Source organism: Pseudochaenichthys georgianus, chromosome 2, assembly GCF_902827115.2.
Source record: "Pseudochaenichthys georgianus chromosome 2, fPseGeo1.2, whole genome shotgun sequence".
NCBI classification, from domain to species: domain Eukaryota; kingdom Metazoa; phylum Chordata; class Actinopteri; order Perciformes; family Channichthyidae; genus Pseudochaenichthys; species Pseudochaenichthys georgianus.
Window position 1 is genome coordinate 168,507 of NC_047504.1, and position 20,134 is coordinate 188,640.

The following is a 20,134-nucleotide window of genomic DNA, read 5'->3' on the forward strand; positions in this document are numbered from 1 at the left end:
CCACTCCCCCTCCCTCCCGCTGAAATTATGAATGAAAAGCGTAGTAATCATAGATAACACGGCAGGGTCCGTGACAGTTTGTTTTCATCTGATTTCAAATAAACAAAGTCTTTTTAAGAATATTAAACTTTTTCCGCCAAATTCAGATGATAAATACAACATTTAAGCTTGTAAAGGCATAATTACAAGAGGCAATTTAACGTCACAGCAGGCATAACAACAGCCGGTGTTTCTTGTGAGGGTTTCCCCGGGAAACAAACACAATACACACAAATGCATCACAGATTATTTTGTGGTATTTGAAATCATGTACGGAGCTCGCGACGTAACTAGGAGTCTAGTGGACGGTATCAGTACTACAAGTAAAACAAATGAAATAAAAATAATTTTTTTTTTAATGAATTTTTTTTAAATTAATTACGTTGTTTATAAATTAATATGAGGGCCGCAAAAAGAGGAGGTGGGGGCCGCATGCGGCCCGCGGGCCGCCATTTGCCCATCCCTGGCCTAGAGAAATCCCAGGCAGGTCACAGGAGAGTGACAGTTTAGGGCAGTTTGTGTTAGTATTGATAAATAAACATTATTTAAAACATCTTGTCAGGCCCGGTTAAATATCCTCAGCGCGGTTCAGTAGCTTCACCAAACCCAGGGCATGGAATATTTAATTATTGTAAAAAAAACTGAATAATGAAAAAGTCAATTTCCAGACGAAGACAATTGCATTTGTAATATCTGCATGTGGAATCTTCTCCCCCCCTCGCTGCGTCCCGTCTCCTGCGTACCATAGCGCTCTTCCTCATATTCACTTGTCGTGGCTAATTACGTGTTTAACCCTGTGTGTGCTGCTGAGCTTGTTTTACATTGAAATGTATGGGCACCTCGATGGTCTGAAGCAGCAGGAATGAGCAGCGACAGACCCCTGACTGGGTTGGAATGATTAAAGGTCATAAGTGGGTGGCTAGTGGCGGTGGACGAGGACATTTCTATTTCCAAAATGATGAATTCATTGTATTTACTTTCCTTTAATTTTGACATTGTCTGCCATTATTATTATCATTATTATTATTATTATTATTATTATTATTATTATTATTATTATTATTATTATTATTATTATTATTATTATCTGTATTATTAGTATTTGTTCTGTAATTTCATTTGCATTTTTATTACAAAGCAAATGCAAATATTTCTGTTTTCATATTAACACAATGCCGTAGCAATAATTTTCTGATCTTGTTGCTCATGGAATAAATAATTATGCATATGTTGTCAATATTTACATTTCCACTGTTTAATTTAATTCTAATGGAAGTCCCTGGGCGATGCAAGCAGCAGCTAATAGAAGAGAAATGATTAAAGCTTTCCCCATAATAACCCTGCTGAAACACAACTTGCTGTTCCGTAATCTAATGTAGCATTTCAGTGTTTATAGACTGCGGCAACTTTGATCGCTTCTATTGTTGATTTAATTTCCAGATATAAATCAAACCCTCTTTAAAAAGGACATAGGTTTTATTAGTTTTGGAGGAAAATAAACAATTGTTTGTGTGTGTGCTTTTTTTTTTATCATTACCACGCACCCTGTCCTCTGTACAGTGGTTCCATTGTGCTGTGAGTGTGTGTGAGTGTGTTTGGCATGCAGTACCAGGCTGGGTCAAAGCAGCTTAGTTCCGATCTGTTGGGTGACCTGCGCGAATCCTTGCCGGCCTCACTGACCCGCATGATTTCATTATAGAGAGGTGAGGCGCACGGACACACACACACACGCACACACACACACACACACACACACACACACACACACACACACACACACACACACACACACACACACACACACACACACACACACACACACACACACACACACACACACACACACACACACACACACACACACACACACACACACACACACACGGAGGTATAGCTGCACATGTGCATAAATACAGTTAAGGCATATATACGTACACTCGGGCGAACATCCCCCTTTCTACACTCATATACATAAAAACATATTGAAAATAACTCACTGACATTCTCTTCACACGGTGTTACCGCCTGAAGAACTATCTCCAGTTTGATGATTTTCACGTTGTCACTTAAATTCAAAGACAACATTTCAAATAGATTGAAATGTCCATTCAAATCTGCATGTCATTAACACAATACAAGATTGTATTGATGGACTGCTATTTGTCAAGATGCAAGGTTGGAAAAACGAGCCCCCGTATGTCTGTAAAACATCTTGCAACGCTATGATTCATCACGTATGTGGGTCCTTTAACATCACATTGACATCATGCCAAAGTGCCTACACTAAAACTATGAACATTTTGCAATTACGGTTCAAGAGGGACAACACGATAGAACAACAAGCTAGAGACAGTCAAAAGGGCACTCTAAAACAAATGGTTGCATTTCTAAAATGAAAAACAACTAGCAGAGGGTAGAAGAGACAGAAGAGACATAAGACAAGAGCAAAAACTAAATATATGTTTTTTTATTTCTAACAATACTTGAAACACTAAATACTTGATACGGTGCGTTCAAAAGATACAAGACATTGAGGACATGGACAAAGCGGCAGTGTCTGGTACATTCACAATTGCATTGACACAATGACTCATAAGGTTGTAATCATGGAAGATATTTCAAGATAAAGGCAGTAATTGCATTCCAAAAAATGAAAAAACAAACTAACGGGAAGTGGAGACATTTCATGGTGGAATGCAAGTTGTAACTTCCATTGTTCATTTCCTAGAAAACCTTTCCTGGAAGTTAGTAATTTAACTGTCACCAGAAGCAAAGGGAACATATTGATCCGTAGTCATCTATTCAACAAGGAGATGAATGAAGCTTTGAGAAAGAGCACGCTTTGTAACTGATTTAAAAAAGATAATAACTTCATTATCTCACATTGGAAGAATCTAGTAAATGAAATAGATGGAGGGAGAAAATAACCATGAGAATCAGAAACAAAGTTATAGAACACAAAACATCAATAATGACCATGTGGTACGATCTGACAAGATAATATCAATTTGTGCTTTTACTGATTTTTGTTATGTATGCCTTGGGATCAAATCATTTCTAAAAATGCAAATAATGAAAGCTATTAGGCTTTATTACACTATAACATAAAATCCCTAAAACCAGACACTCTGCTGATAGTGAGCACTTCTTAGATCTGAGAAGAAATGCATGTATTTTGAGGTTGATGGAGAAGTGGTGCTGAAACCGATCACTAGATGGCGATCTAGGTTAAAGCAGTGTACTGTTCTGTGGCAAGTGATCCTCCTCATTGAAGAGTACACGCTCACAGCATGTGGAGCTGCGGAATAAGGAATAGGATTTGCTTTCACTTTAGCAGGGATTGAGGATTTTGCTTGCGAGGGATGCATGTTCTGAGCCTGAGATGTTCACACCACAGCTAGTAACTGGTTCCTAGTTAGGGGAGATACATGGTTTGGACCCCAGCTAGCCTAATTATGCTAAAGCAAGATCAGTGCTACTAATTCATGTTGTTCAATTTGTTAAAAAAATAAAGAGGGGTAGTAATTAAAGAGTGACGAGACACATTCATTATTGTTAAAAAGAGTGGGAATGATGATACATCCCAAAATGTAGGGGTGTTAAACCAAGCATTAGCATTGTTGTCCCTCTCCTGTGACGGTCAAACTGTTCTTCTGCTGAAATTGGATGTCTAAGTATGAAATAAATACATATGAACCTGCAAGCCCTTTTCCTTTTACTTAAAGAACAAATAATACAGAGTTTAGTTTATGATATAGCTGCTTAACAGGGCATTTTCAGGCCGAATCCAGTGTCTACATGCAGGAGAAATGCTCACTCTGAGGGAGACATTTGATTGGCTGAAGGAATTAGAAGTAGGACAAGTTTGGAATGGGCCTTGAAGACTTTTGACCAAAGAAAATACAGTTTAATTACATTTTTAGGCTAACGCCTGTTCTAAAATTCTTCTCATAACATATAGGAAAGACCTCGACATCAACTTTTCAAGGTAAGCAGACTAACTAACCTATTTACCTGCACAGCTAACCGTTTATGTGGCTACTTTTGATAGCTATGCTAATTAGCTAACGCAGATAGCATGTGTTGTGCTCAATGTCTGTCGTTTCGGATATGCTCTGCTTTTAATAACATGACAAACAGCCAGTGGTTTTAAGTAACTATATACAATGTGTAGGTACTTGAGTATTTCAATCTTATGCTACTTTGTGCTTCTACTCCACTACTTAATAATAATAATAATAAATTCAATTTTTTAATGCACCTTTCATTGCTAACAGCAATCCCAAGGTGCTAAGGTACTTCACCTCTGTCTTTAACTAAACAACACTTAGTACCTTAAAGGTAGCGTAGGTAAGAATGGAGAAACCAGCTCGAGTGCGCTAGAGTTTGAAAGTATGCAGCCGAAAAAAGTCTGCCTCTTCCTTCAGACTTCCTTACAGAGCCCCTCCTCCAACACACATGAACGCGCACATGACCAATGAGGGCACGAGATGGAAGGCTGACAGGCAGGTAGGTCGTGCTTTTTACAGCGCCACGGTTTCCACAGATCTTTTAATGTATTTATTTATGTATATATTTATTGTCAAAGCATTTCATATATTCATTGCTATCGGGATGTTAAGAGCATTCCATATAACAAAAAGTGTTTCTGAAGTGAATTACCTACCCACCTTTAAGCATATATAGATTAATGATAAACAATAGGATAAATACTTTAAATACACCTGGAGGAAATTCACAATTAGTTCAAACTAGCTGCACCTTTACCAGCTTTGAGAACACTTTCATGATCAATCACTATAAAACATATGGGAGTCGTGTGGCGCAGTGGATAGAGCCTTGGTGTTGTGATCAGGGGGTCACAGGTTCAAACCCCACTGCAGTCAGCATGTCGTTGTGTCCCTGAGACACTTCACCCCAAAGTGCTCCTGTGGGGATTGCCCACAGTATTGAGTATGTAAGTAGCTTTGGATAAAAGCGTCTAACAAGTGACATGTAATATCATATTATTCTGAAATGGACCAATCTGCACAATGACTACTTTTACTTGTATTGCTTTAAGTACATTTTGTTGCTAATACTTCTGTACTTACTTTACAGCACATTTACTGGTTACCGGGTATACACTACATTCCGACTGGTACTTGTACGTAGGTAAGTACAACGCCTTAGTAATTCGTCCACCTCTGCAAACAGCTCACATTAAGCAAACAGCTCTGTTGGTCGTAGATACTTTGTGTCCCCTTCTTTCCAAGCTCATCAGCAAGCTCATAAGCTTATATTTGAAATGTTTTATTGTTCTTCTTGAAGAATCTCGTTTAATTTGGCATATTACTCTCAATGAATATAAGAAAGCACTGCGTAAAGCGAGAGCAGCCTACTACTCTTCATTAATAGATGAGAATAAGAATAATGCAAGATTTCTTTTCAGCACTGTAGCCAGGCTGACAGAGAGCCACAGCTCGATTGAGCCTTCTATTCCCATAGCACTCAGTAGTAATGATTTTATGTGCTTTTTTAACGATAAAATTGTTACTCTTAGAAACAAAATTAATGACCTCTTGCCTTTGACCAGTATAGTGTTATCAACAGCTCCCGGAAACGTAAGTTCTAATATTACACTAGATAGTAAACTAGAATGCTTTTCAGCCATTAACCATGAACAATTAAATTCAATGATTCTCTCTTCTAAACCATCAACGTGCATGTTAGACCCAATTCTACTAAGAAGAAACTAAGCTGTTGAAGGAAGTTTTTCCATTAATTAGCACTTCTTTATTAAATATTATGAATATGTCTTTATTATCAGGCTATGTTCCACAATCATTCAAAGTAGCAGTGATAAAACCGCTTCTTAAAAAGCACAACCTCGATCCAGAGGTTTTAGCCAACTATAGACCTATTTCTAATCTTCCGTTCCTCTCAAAAATTCTTGAGAAAGCGGTCGCAAAACAGTTGTGTGATTACTTAAAAAACAATGATTTATTTGAAGATTTTCAGTCTGGCTTTAGAACACATCATAGCACAGAGACAGCTCTGGTTAAAGTCACAAATGATATTCTAATAGCCTCAGACAAGGGACTTGTCTCTATTCTTGTTTTGCTCGATCTCAGTGCTGCATTTGATAATATCGACCATGATATCCTATTGCAAAGACTAGAGCACTTAGTTGGCATACAGGGAACTGCTTTAGGCTGGTTTAGGTCCTATCTATCTGAACGCTCTCAGTTTGTACGTGTTAACGATGAATCTTCCACGCAAACCAAAGTTAGCCATGGAGTGCCACAGGGCTCAGTGCTCGGACCTATTTTGTTCACATTATATATGCTTCCGTTAGGCAATATTATAAGGAATCATTCTGTAAACTTTCATTGTTATGCGGATGATACTCAACTATATTTATCAATCAAGCCTGATGAAATTAATCATCTAAATAAAATTCAAGACTGCCTTAAGGACTTAAAAACGTGGATGACCTTAAACTTTTTGATGTTAAACACGACCAAAACTGAAGTTATTGTACTTGGCCCGAAGAATCTACGAAACAAATTATCTAAAGATATACTAACTATGGATGGCATTAATTTGGCCTCCAGTGAGACTATAAGGAATCTTGGTGTTATATTTGATCAGGATTTATCCTTTAACGCCCACATAAAATCAATTTCAAGGACCGCCTACTTCCATCTACGTAACATTGCAAAAATCAGGCATATCTTGCCTCAAAACGATGTAGAGAAACTAGTCCATGCATTTGTTACTTCTAGGCTGGATTATTGTAACTCCTTATTATCAGGGAGTACCAAGAAGTCAGTCAAGTCGCTTCAGCTGATTCAAAATGCTGCAGCTCGTGTACTAACCAGAGTTAGGAAAAGGGACCACATTACTCCTGTTCTGGCTGCCTTACACTGGCTCCCTATAGAACACAGGATAGAATTTAAAATTCTTCTTCTCGCCTACAAAGCCCTTAATGGGCAGGCGCCATCTTACCTTAAATAACTCATTATACCCTACTGTCCTACTAGGGCATTGCGTTCCAAGAATGCAGGGTTGTTGGTTGTTCCTAGAATCTCTAAAAGTACAATGGGAGCCAGAGCCTTTTCTTATCAAGCTCCACATTTGTGGAATCAGCTTCCAGTTTGTGTTCGGGCGGCAGACACCCTATCCGTTTTTAAGAGTGCGCTTAAGACCTTCCTTTTTGATAAAGCTTATAGTTAGGGCTGATTAGATTCAGCCCCTAGTTTTGCTGATATAGGCGTAGTTTGTCGGGGGACATCTTACTTCTTCCTTCTCTCTGTCTATACCTGTGAACTCTCATGTTCCGATTAACCCAGCTTCCCCAAATGTCTTTCTTTTTGGTGTCTATATACGCCGGGATCCGGAGTCATGGATGATCCTGCGGTCCTGTGTCCTGGATCGCGAGCGCTGGATCTTGAGTCGTGGCTGTGGTCCTGGATGGATATCCTCGTGGATTCATCTTCCTATTATACACACATGCATTTCCAAACATTTGGACTACCTATGTTGCAAATGTATTATCTTTTCAATTTACACACGGCATCTATTGCACGTCTGTCCGTCCTGGGAGAGGGATCCCTCCTCTGTTGCTCTCCCTGAGGTTTCTCCCATTTTTCCCTTTAAACTGGGTTTTCTTTGGAAGTTTTTCCTTGTACGATGTGAGGGTCTAAGGACAGAGGGTGTCGTATTGTCATACTGATATTTTGTATAAACTGTGAAGACCACTGAGACAAATGTAACATTTGTGATATTGGGCTATATAAATAAACATTGATTGATTGATTGATTCTTCGTCATTGTGGAAACTAAGGACTGACTGTCCTCACAGATAATATCCAGTTAATGGTTTTTTCTAGTTCTATGTTAAAACAAGTTTCGCTGAAACGCCTGCCTTCAATGTTTCATAGAAAGAAAACTAAAGGCACAAAACCAAGCGGGAGAGTTATAGAAAAGAGAAGAATGAGGGGGAGACTATGCATGGCCAGAGAATCAAAGCGATTGAATTTGCATACCCTGCATGCAAGCATTTACAATACACACACGCATACATCCCATCACTTCTATCTCCGCCTCTTTCCAATCTCCCTAGCCTTCTTTACATCAACTCTTTTTTCCCCATCCTTCTCTTGCATCTCCTCCTGCTCTCTACCTATACAACTTGTCATGCTCTCCCCATAATAGCGCTGCTGTGCCTTCATGTTGCTGGTTGTTTGCTTGAAACGTAATCTGCAGATGTAACAGAGGAAGAAATTGAGTCTAACAAATGGCTTGAAAGGCTCACGCGGCATATCAAGCCCAAACCAACAAAGGCAGACAAAACGCCCGTCTTTTCTCCTCCCCTCAACATCTGAAGTTGATATTTTCAACAGAATAGCACGCAGCCAACGCTCCCTGAATAAAGAAGGCTGCTGTTGTGTTCTGTTGTCATTCTGACTTGAATGGGGAAGTTGAGGCCCGTTTGTTTGGTTTAGCTGTTAAGAAGAAATGGGTTTGTTTGATTAACATTTTGCTCGCGCATGTCAGTTTCAGCAGCGTCATTTCTACGGGGAAATGAAAAGAGCTGAGGCTGTGTAAGTATCTATCTAACCACCGATCCATCCATCTATCTACGTCTATATATATATATGTCTAGTTTCAATGGACGCATAAATGTGAAATTAGCTTAACAGCTACTGTGATTACGGCTATGTCTGCTGAACATGACCCACACATTACCTTAACCTCTGTGTGTGTGTGTGTGTGTGTGTGTGTGTGTGTGTGTGTGTGTGTGTGTGTGTGTGTGTGTGTGTGTGTGTGTGTGTGTGTGTGTGTGTGTGTGTGTGTGTGTGTGTGTGTGTGTGTGTGTGTGTGTGTGTGTGTGTGTGTGTGTGTTCGTAGTAGTTTCAATAATGTGCAGTAATAACATTGTTGTGTGTGTGCCTCCCGGTTCACACACATCACATTACTCATCCACAGTGGATACAGCCTTGGTAGTGTGCACTTACATGCAAAACCCCATCAAATACTTTTAATGGTGAGAAATGACACCTTCACCAAAACTGAAACGCAGATTCTTCGTTCCTTTTTGTCCCAGCTTGTTTCTCATTGTTGCTTCTCTACATGAAATGGCTGTTGTTTCTTTTGACACAGCCAAGTGTTACCAACGTCTCACTCTTTCCTGTTTCTTAACACCCGGTAAATGTCGTCGTCAATACATAAACCCACTCCTCTAATGGGGAGTTCACACAGGCACCTCTTCCCTTCTCTCGTACACCTAACTGAATGATTAGCTGTGTTCTTAATGACACACTATGTGTTGCTGATGTTTTGTGACTTTGTTAACAAGCTGGTTCTAGTTTGTTTACCATCTCAATGTCTGATTGCCTTTTGTTCTTTGCGGTTAAGAAGCCACGTGAGCGCTCGTCTTCTCACTAGCTTATGCACACAAGTGATTCAACTTCAAATAAGTCATCTTGAATCCAAAGCGGGAGGTTGTAAAGTAGCTTTAAATTGTACTTTTTTGGAAAGTAATGAGTACTCTTCAGCAATCCCTATAGATGGCAAACACATCCGCATCCTTTAGTGTAGGATGAAGGACTTCAATTCATACATACATTGAAATAATCACAGACATTTAAATACTTCATTTGGTGTTAGGAGGACTTTTTGTGCTTGAAAACTGATTTTACAGCATTTAAGCCGGTGGTTCATTTCATAGCAAACCGTTTTTCCCATCGGATTACATTTTGTTGAGCTGCTTCTTTTTGCATTTGAATAACCAGTGGGATGGAGGAGGCTGTCTTTAATGACCGAGTAACTGCAACAAGCAGAGACCAAAGTTAGCGTTATTCTCAAAACAATGACTAAAAGTGTGATGACGAGGGAACATCACAACTGCAGCTGTATTTCAAACACAGAACAAATGGAATGAGAGAAGGTGTCTTCAAAGTGACACACCTGCTTGTATTTGCTCTGCCATTCTTATGATTCAACCCCACTCCGACTGCGAGAGAGCAGACATCATTGCTTTCCTCCACTCTCTCCATTTCCAATTCCTCTCTAACTTGAAAAGGTATTAGTGGACTTCTGACTTGAATCAAGGTAATAAAACATACTTTATCAACCCTGTACCTCGTCTCTCCTTTGAGGGATCAATAAAGTTAATGTAATCTTCAAATCTGATTTAGATGAAGTGTACACCCCTTCCTTACAGGAGCCTTGTTTCCCTATCAAATACGCGATAATCTGTAACATGGCTACGAGGTGACCCTCCCCTCACACCCGGGGGCCCGTTGACCACCTCCCCTGCCCGTGACACAGCGGCCCTCCACTCCTCATTAACCTCGTCTAATTAGATGGCAGGCCAGTCCATTGTTCGCCCTAATGAAGCCTCAATGGAAAGACAGGGCCTCGGCTGGCTCTTCTGACACTGCTGTGAAATTACAATCCCCCTCTCCCCCCCTTGATTGTCTCTTTCTGTGGGGTTTCTCAGAGATCCACCGTTGAAAGTTGGAGGTTGTCCCTTCACTTGACAACTGGTACGACACAATTCATGAGATATACGTTATGGAAAGAATCACTTTCTCAATGAGGCTTCAGGAAAACACATTTGAAAAAGTGGAGAAATTACATTTCCCAAAGACGACCATCTCTTGTTTGACTGTGCGTCTATATACCGGCTGAATGTATATGTTTGTGCATATATATGTGTGTGTGTATATGTATGTATGTTGATGTATGTGGGTAGGTATGCATATATGTATGGGTGTATGTGTGTATGTGTACGTGTTTAAGTAGATATGTTTACATGTGTAGATATTTGTCATTTCAAACAACCCCTATATGTACTTTTTTGTTTTTATTTTACCAATTTTGTCCGGTATTTCATTTGCCATTTTCGGGTCTCTAAAGAGATATGATTTGCAAAACTGTACTTTTAATATAATGTGACGTTGTCTATCAGAAAGATCCAGGCAGAAAAAGAGAGGGGCAGATAATCCGTGTGATAGCTCCACACATTCCCATGCAGCTATTTTTGCACCGGCAGCAGAGCCCAGGGTAGCATTAGCTCTGCTTAGTGCCCCCCAGTATGGATCCCATCCACTAATTACTTGAGCTGCCGTGGTTCGCTGAGATTTAAGTACCACCTCAATTCCATTATCTTCCATCCCTACAGCTAGCCCCTGTCGCCAGGCCCTTTGTAGTGGGGGAGCGAGGCTGGGGGGTTATTGATACAGGCCTGTCTTGCAGATAAGATCCAGAGAGGAGCGGTTCTGTACCATCTGTGTGTTCAGGGAGGTGGGTGGACTTGGATCAGCACCGGAAAGGAACACAGAGTGTGTGCATGCACCTATGTGGGGAAATCAAAAGGTGCCACCGGAGCACAAGGTGGTGATTGGATGGGGTATTATTCCCCCTCCAGTGTTTTTTCTTTGGTTCTTTAATTTTTTGGGGAGTTGGGGGTTTCACTCTGTTCACCCCAGAGCGGCTAATTACAATTCACATGTCACACACTCCACACATAAGAGTTAGGAAACAGAATCAGAATATTCCAAAGGCCTGCAGGGGGTGTCATCTCTGGAGAAAGAGGGGAAAGTGTGTCTCTTTTTGCTGGGGTGGAGGGGGGGGGTAACGGGGTGAGTAAGGGGGAGAGAGAATAGACTGTGCCAGTGCATGTGGCATGTTGCGGGTTGGGAGGGTTACTTTAAATCAGTTACAATAACTAGTTACATGGATTACCTCAATATCAAATACAATTCAAATAAATCAGGTGTCCACCTACTGCATTACAAAAATAAATGTATTTAAAATAAAGAATAATTCAAGATAAACCATAAATAAAATGCAATCAGTATGTCTACCTATAACATATAGATCTTTATTTCAAAATGTATTGTAACACTGTAATCCTGCTAGTATTTTTTTAAATGTAATTGTAATGGAATACAGTGACCCTTTTTTAATGTATCCTGATTACATAATGTCGTTACATTGAACCTGTTACTCCCCAAGCCTGGGCATGTGCGTAGTGGTGCTGCTTGTACGGGAGAGGTGGGTGAGTGGGTGGCTTGTGAGTGGGTGGCTTGGGAGCAGGGGGGGTGACGGGGGGAGTGTGAAAAATCGACAACGCTCCCACGCTGTGCATTCCTGCCTGATGCCCAGCCCCCCCCCCCCCCCCCTCCGATATGCCCACCAACCCTTCTCTCTCTTCACACGTTGGGGTGTCGTCCGCTTGGCCCGCCGCCGCCATGGCTGCCTGTGAGGGGTGGTGGAAGGGGGAGGGGGGGTGGTGGAAGGGGGAGAGGGGGGGGGTGGGGTTTGTGGAGGTGGAGGGCAATTGAGTGACATCTGCTCTGCTGAGGCGAGGGGGCAGGCGGGCTCCTGGCATCGGGGGCCGCGGTGTCGAAAGCGTTGGCACGGGGAAGGGGCCTGGTGCAGCAGGCGGTGGATGGCCTTAACGGAGAAACGTTTGCTCAAACAGCATGACATCTCCTGGAATGAACGCACCCCCCAACACACACACACATTCTTGGCAACACACACCCGCTTCCATGCACATGAACTGGCACTCGGCCCTCCTTCTCTTCCTGTCACTTCCCTCTACTTGACTATTTCTCACCTCCACCTTCCGTACAGCAGAGATAGTGGAGTATAAATACTTCGTTATTGTACTTAAGTACATTTATCTAGTATCAGTACTTTACTCCACTACTTATTTTTCTGACGACTTTTTACTTTTACTTCTTACATGTTGAACCCAAATACCTGTACTTTCTACTTCTTACATGTTGAACACAAATACCTGTACTTTCTACTTCTTACATGTTGAACACAAATACCTGTACTTTCTACTTCTCACATGTTGAACACAAATACCTGTACTTTCTACTTCTTACATTTTGAACACAAATACCTGTACTTTCTACTTCTTAAATTTTGAACACAAATACCTGTACTTTCTACTTCTTACATTTTGAACCCAAATACCTGTACTTTCTACTTTTCACATGTTGAACACAAATACCTGTACTTTCTACTTCTCACATGTTGAACACAAATACCTGTACTTTCTACTTCTTACATGTTGAACACAAATACCTGTACTTTCTACTTCTTAAATTTTGAACACAAATACCTGTACTTTCTACTTCTTACATTTTGAACCCAAATACCTGTACTTTCTACTTCTCACATTTTGAACCCAAATACCTGTACTTTCTACTTCTTACATGTTGAACACAAATACCTGTACTTTCTACTTCTTACATGTTGAACACAAATACCTGTACTTTCTACTTCTCACATGTTGAACACAAATACCTGTACTTTCTACTTCTTACCTGTTGAACCCAAATACCTGTACTTTCTACTTCTTACATGTTGAACACAAATACCTGTACTTTCTACTTCTTACATGTTGAACCCAAATACCTGTACTTTCTACTTCTTACATGTTGAACACAAATACCTGTACTTTCTACTTCTTACATTTTGAACACAAATACCTGTACTTTCTACTTCTCACATGTTGAACACAAATACCTGTACTTTCTACTTCTTACATTTTGAACACAAATACCTGTACTTTCTACTTCTCACATGTTGAACACAAATACCTGTACTTTCTACTTCTTACATTTTGAACCCAAATACCTGTACTTTCTACTTCTCACATTTTGAACACAAATACCTGTACTTTCTACTTCTTACATGTTGAACCCAAATACCTGTACTTTCTACTTCTTACATGTTGAACACAAATACCTGTACGTTCTACTTCTTACCTGTTGAACCCAAATACCTGTACTTTCTACTTCTTACCTGTTGAACCCAAATACCTGTACTTTCTACTTCTCACATTTTGAACACAAATACCTGTACTTTCTACTTCTTACATGTTGAACCCAAATACCTGTACTTTCTACTTCTTACATTTTAACCCAAATACCTGTACTTTCTACTTCTTACCTGTTGAACCCAAATACCTGTACTTTCTACTTCTTACATTTTGAACCCAAATACCTGTACTTTCTACTTCTTACATGTTGAACACAAATACCTGTACTTTCTACTTCTTACATGTTGAACTCAAATACCTGTACTTTCTACTTCTTACCTGTTGAACCCAAATACCTGTACTTTCTACTTCTTACATGTTGAACACAAATACCTGTACTTTCTACTTCTTACATGTTGAACCCAAATACCTGTACTTTCTACTTCTCTCATGTTGAACACAAATACCTGTACTTTCTACTTCTTACATGTTGAACACAAATACCTGTACTTTCTACTTCTTACATGTTGAACACAAATACCTGTACTTTCTACTTCTCTCATTTTCCAAACAGCTGGTTCCTTTAGTCTGAATGTGTGTTGGTGCGTGATCATTATTCTTTAGAGTCATTGCGTGCCTATTGATTTGAACACGATCCGTGTATCCATCACTTCCTGGTCTTCTCTAAAGAAGAGGGACCAATGGAAAGGTTGCCGTTGTTCATCATGGAAACATTCATTAGCTAACAATGACATTATTGTTCTATTAATATAAAGGGAGGTCAGGTACTCTTTAAAACAGCTGCTAGTTATGGGTACTTTTTACTTAAGTACATTTCAAAGCTTTACTTTTAATTGAGTAAAGAAGTTTAGTCAGTACTTCTACTTTTACCAGAGTATTTTTAAACACGAGTATCTGTACTTCTTCTTGAGTAAAGGATGTTTATACTTTTGCCATCTCTGCCATCCGGCACCTTCAAAGGCGTTTTCCATCTGCAGTCTCCTAACGTGGACAGTGTCATGGAGACACCAGGGTTCATTTAAGTTGCCAATTACTTCCCCCTGCCGCCGAGTCCCTTCCATCTCTACCTGTCTCTTTCGTCTTTCATCCCCCTTTCTCGTCGGGTTTCTCTAAAGCAAACAGCGTTAATGAACCATGAAGCTGACATCTGCAAGAAAGCAACAACTACGTTAACGTGAGCGGCAGCAACATCCCAAACCCCTGCCTTGTCACCTGCCAGCTCCCCAAAGAGAATACATAAGTAAATGGGACAAGAAGAGGGAAGGGAAAGTGAAAGCAGGTTGAAGGAATGAGGTTTAGTAGCTTTCAGAGGGTTGATAACTAGCTAGCGCGGTACTTTTGTTTCTATTCAAGCTTCAAATATATCTAAAAGTTATTAGCACATAGTCATTTCCAGTGGAGGACAATGGATTCAGGTAACCTGGGGGTGACGGAAGAGAAAAAAACAAGATGAGTGACGTTTATTAGATTGTATCTAAACGAATCTACCACTCTCCTCCGTCTTTCCCTCAGAAGTTTTTTCCCTTCTCTTTCATATCAGCGCTGTTGTCGAGGCACTGTGACGCTGATGCGGTGTAAATTGATTTCCCGGAAGATGTGATGGATGAATAGAGAATGAACATCTTCATCGCTGACCCCGGCGCCGATTGCTTCTCCCCCTGCCCGAGCAGATGATTGACAAGGCTGCTAACGAGTGCCGTCGCCGGTCCTGTTATAATTTTCAGTGTGTTGAAAAACAGCAGAGACTCGGTCCCAAGGTAATGAGCTTCTGGAAGAGAGGGAGGAGAGAGGAGAGGGGGGCTCAACCCCGAGAAAGGTGAAATAAAAGAGTGGGAGTAAATAAAAAAAGGGAGACAAAGCACATGAAAGAAGATTAGAAAGAAGTTGAGGTTATCATCGACTTGAGAGGGGCCGCTTCATTGTTTGTCTGCTGTCTTGATGGATGTCTTTCATAGCTGAATGTATTCATTCCTCAATCGCTGAGAGGCATTTCAAAAACGTGGTATTTGCATTAAAAGCATTTGATGTAAAAGTGCTGCGCGCTGCAGATATCTGTGTGAAACAGTGTCCATGTGTGGGCAGGTATGTGACGCTTTGCATATGTGTAAGACTCTTGCATGTGTTTGTTTTCACGTGTAATTTATTCCTCTGCGTCGGGGCTGAGGGCAGCTCTCTGTTTATTTGGATGATTAGGAGGTGACAATATGTTGCTGATGATCAGGTTTATAATCAGCTACCATGGCAGATTATTCTAACCTTGATTAAAGACCTGCAGTCTCCCTATCATCTCGCAGCTCAGCCTAACAAGATAGGACGACGCTCTGATTAATGCCACCGAGCGACTAGTCATGACACAAAGGACAGGCCTGCGTCACCGCGGGAAACTGTCACACATCAGACTTCTGATCAGTCTTCTTAACACGGGACCTTTTGTCTTAATTATTTTCTCTTTTAACAAATTCATCTGTGTGATACTGATTCAGTTTTCATTACCCCCGATTGCAAGGACGCCGTTGTTGACGTCGGTCGTGATTATCAAAAAGCAGCGTTGCAGTAGAGGTGGGAAGTAGTGGAGTACAAATATGTTGTTACTGTACGCAAGTACATTTTTCTGGTATCAGTACTTTACTCTACTACTTATTTTTCTGACGACTTTTTACTTTGACTTCTTACATTTTGAACAAATACCTGTACTTTCTACTTCTTATATGTTGAACACAAATACCTGTACTTTCTACTTCTCACATGTTGAACACAAATACCTGTACTTTCTACTTCTTACATGTTGAACAAATACCTGTACTTTCTACTTCTTACATGTTGAACACAAATACCTGTACTTTCTACTTCTTACATGTTGAACACAAATACCTGTACTTTCTACTTCTTACATGTTGAACTCAAATACCTGTACTTTCTACGTCTCTCATTTCCCAAACAGCTGGTTCCTTTAGTCTGAATGTGTGTCTGGTGGCGTGATCATTATTCTTTAGAGTCATTGCGTGCCTATTGATTTGAACACGATCCGTGTATCCATCACTTCCTGGTCTTCTCTAAAGAAGAGGGACCAATGGAAAGGTTGCCGTTGTTCAGCATGGAAACATTCATTAGCTAACAATGACATTATTGTTCTATTAATATAAAGGGAGGTCAGGTACTCTTTAAAACAGCTGCTAGTTATGGGTACTTTTTACTTAAGTACATTTTGAAGCCTCTTTACTTGAGTAAAGAAGTTTAGTCAGTACTTCTACTTTTAGAGTATTTTTAAACACGAGTATCTGTACTTCTACTTGAGTAAAGGATGTGTGTACTTTTGCTATCTCTGATTGTCTCCGATTGCTGTGCATCCGTCCAGGGGCGGTTCTAGGGGGGGCCAGTGCCCCCCTAACACTGACTTTGTACCCCCCTGTGGCCCCTCTGAAAATGAAAAAAAAAAAGTTTATGATTAAACGATTTCTTGGCTGACGGAATAGGCGTAACTAACGCTATTTGTCATTCTGACCCCATTCTCACGTTCTTGCAACAGTTTAAAAGGGGAGTGATTAGTAAAATATGCATAAATAAAAAGAAAGAATGCTAACTAGGATAAGAATAAACAAGTTTAAATGATTTGTTATTGGTTGTGATAATATTCTGAAGATGTTTGGATTATTGAAAAGTATACAGCTCCCTTTCATATGAGTGTTGAGAGCTGTATCCATAAATTCATTTTGCTCTCAAAGTGCACCAGATTGATGCATTTAACTTCAACATTTAATAACAAATCTTCCCGGGGGTGCATGCCCCCGGACCCCCCTAGAAAATGTGAGGTCCACCCCCAAATAAAGCAGGTTAAAATAATTAAATTGCATACATTTTCTTTTAGTAAACACTGCAAATGGGTCCCACAGACCCAAACAGCACACAAAGGTTAAAAGTAAGCATATAATAATGTTAAAATGTGCTAAATATATACACTGCAAAAAACTAAAAAAGAGGAGTACAAGTAGCTCACAACTTGTTTTATTTTTTGAAAGTAGCTCTCATCCTAAAAAAGGTTGGAGACCCCTGCATTATAGCGTAACAACTGTAACTATAAGTATCTGAAATAAATATGTGTACTGAAACAAATACCAATAACTGTATTGCATTGTTTTCTGATGCGCAATTACTTCATACTGTCTTTGTCTTTTTCGTCCTGCATTTATTGAGCCCCCCTCAGAAAATAACTGGCCCCAGGCTGGCCCCCCCAGTCAAATTGATCTAGAACAGCCACTGCATCCTTCTGCAAACACCGTCTCCAACTTGTCAGCAAACTTTCTTTTGTCAACCATCATTAGTGTGACGTGCGCACGTGTGTTTGTGCGGGGGTTTGTGTTTGTTCCAGGCACTGGCAGAGTGTGATTCATTACGCTGCGAGGTGTTGTGGAGGTCCCCGCGGTGTGTAGGAGAGGACGGAGGGAATGAGTGGCTCACAGGTTGTCAGATGATGGAGGCGCTGATCCAGGGTCTGTCATACACAGTAGCCCCTGGCCTTTTGATTCAGTTTACACCGTACTGTTGGCGAAAACAAACCTCCAGTTTAGCAGCCGTGTCATGCTGAGGAGGAGGGATCCAGTATCATTACTCAGCAAAAGTTGCTCACTTGATTTATTTCCTGAATTAGAATGAAGGTCAAATATCTCTGAACTGTTTTTTAGTGAACCTTGGCTATTACACCGAACACAAAATAGGAAAAGGGTGTAGAAGTTGGTGGTGGACTTAAGACGGCTCCAACACTCTCCCCCCACATCAGTAAACATCCAGGGAGCGGACACATGGGGCTTTCACACCAACGCGGTTCCAGGGCCGGTTTGGAGCTAGACCGCATACGTCACGCTTACGTCGGAGGGGGGCGAGATTAACCTGAGCAAGGCGAGTACGGCAAGTTGTAACAAGCAGTAGTGCTGAGCAAAGTGACTAGAACGCAAACACACTTTATAAAGTCAGGCAACACTAACCAGGCTTCGTGTGATTCTGTTTATTTGTACCTTACTTTGACCATCCGTTCGCTGTTATTGATCATTGTGGAGAGCAGGCAGATGTTTTGTTTTGTATTATAGCAGCTATCGGATGGAATCAATACATGGGCTGCACAGGTTGTCGTGTCCGACTATCACAAGTAGAATCATAATGAGAAATACGCCGGTAAAATGTGCCTGTAGAAAACGGCTTATGCCACAATAGGATAGCAACAACAAGTAGTCAGTTTAGCTTCGGTTGCTATGCTAAGACAACCTGATCTCACCAGAATGCGTGACTCCACCACGACTCCTTAACACCGCATTGCGTGGTGGACTCACAAACTTTGTTACATTTACGTGTCTGCACCACGCAAACAACCCCAATGTAAAGTGAATGAGGCTCTTTTGTCGTGGTGCACACACGCATTTCTACAACGGCCTGCAGTGAGCTTTTATTCTATAAAACGTTTTTAAAATCTACTTTATAGCTTGTAGTAACTCACGGGAGGCTTCTTTTATTTTATTTGTATTCATAATAATTTTTATTTTTCGTCAGAATGTATTATGGTGCATTAGTTACGAATTTGTGTTCTCAAAAAACAGTGCATTGTGTGTAATACAACTGTGATTTTTATTAAATTAGTTAGTTTTTAAGGAAGGCCAGAGCTTCAGCTGTGTCAAATAGATTGTTCCCTTTAGTTAACGTTTTTTAAAAGAACATTATATTCCGATTTGATCATGTCCCCTTTATTGTATTACGGAGAGCAATGTGAGCGTCCATTCCCATTGGATAACGGAGGATTTTACCCCGGAAGTAAGTATTCTCTTTACTGTCGATTGATTTTACAGTGATATCTGCACTACTCATCAACTCAAAAACACCAGATTATCCTTGTTGATTACACAACATTGATTGGTTTAAGTTGTGTGCAATGCTTTTGTAATTTTCCCCTTTAATTCGGAGAAACAAATATGTGTTCAGTTTAGGATGGCCGAAGACACTACACTACCCAGAATCCTCAGCTATTGTTCCGCGTTGCCTCAAGCTCTTTGATTGGTTGACCTCCAACTGCATTCCATATGAACAAAACGTTTCGTAAAAGACAAATCATACTTTATTCAGCAGTGCTTGCTTTACTCTTTGAAAGTCATCACATGAATGCATTGTAAATATTACACATCTGTCATAGTTCTTTATTTATCTACAGAGATCTGGCCTCAAAATAGACCGGAAACTATTCTTTTACCGTTCTGTTTTAATTTCACAATAAAGTTAGTAGTAATAATTTGTTTTGATATTATTGTTTTTTATTATCTA

The 20,134-nt window shown here is 40.3% G+C and overlaps 1 long non-coding RNA gene across 1 annotated transcript; it reads left to right on the forward strand.

The window, feature by feature from the left end:
- Positions 1-1,655: 1,655 nt before the first annotated feature.
- LOC117456368 (uncharacterized) lies at positions 1,656-6,335 on the forward strand. Its single transcript, XR_004553238.2, has 4 exons — positions 1,656-1,742; positions 4,001-4,027; positions 4,467-4,548; positions 5,140-6,335. It is a non-coding gene; the product is annotated as an uncharacterized lncRNA (long non-coding RNA).
- Positions 6,336-20,134: the final 13,799 nt, after the last annotated feature.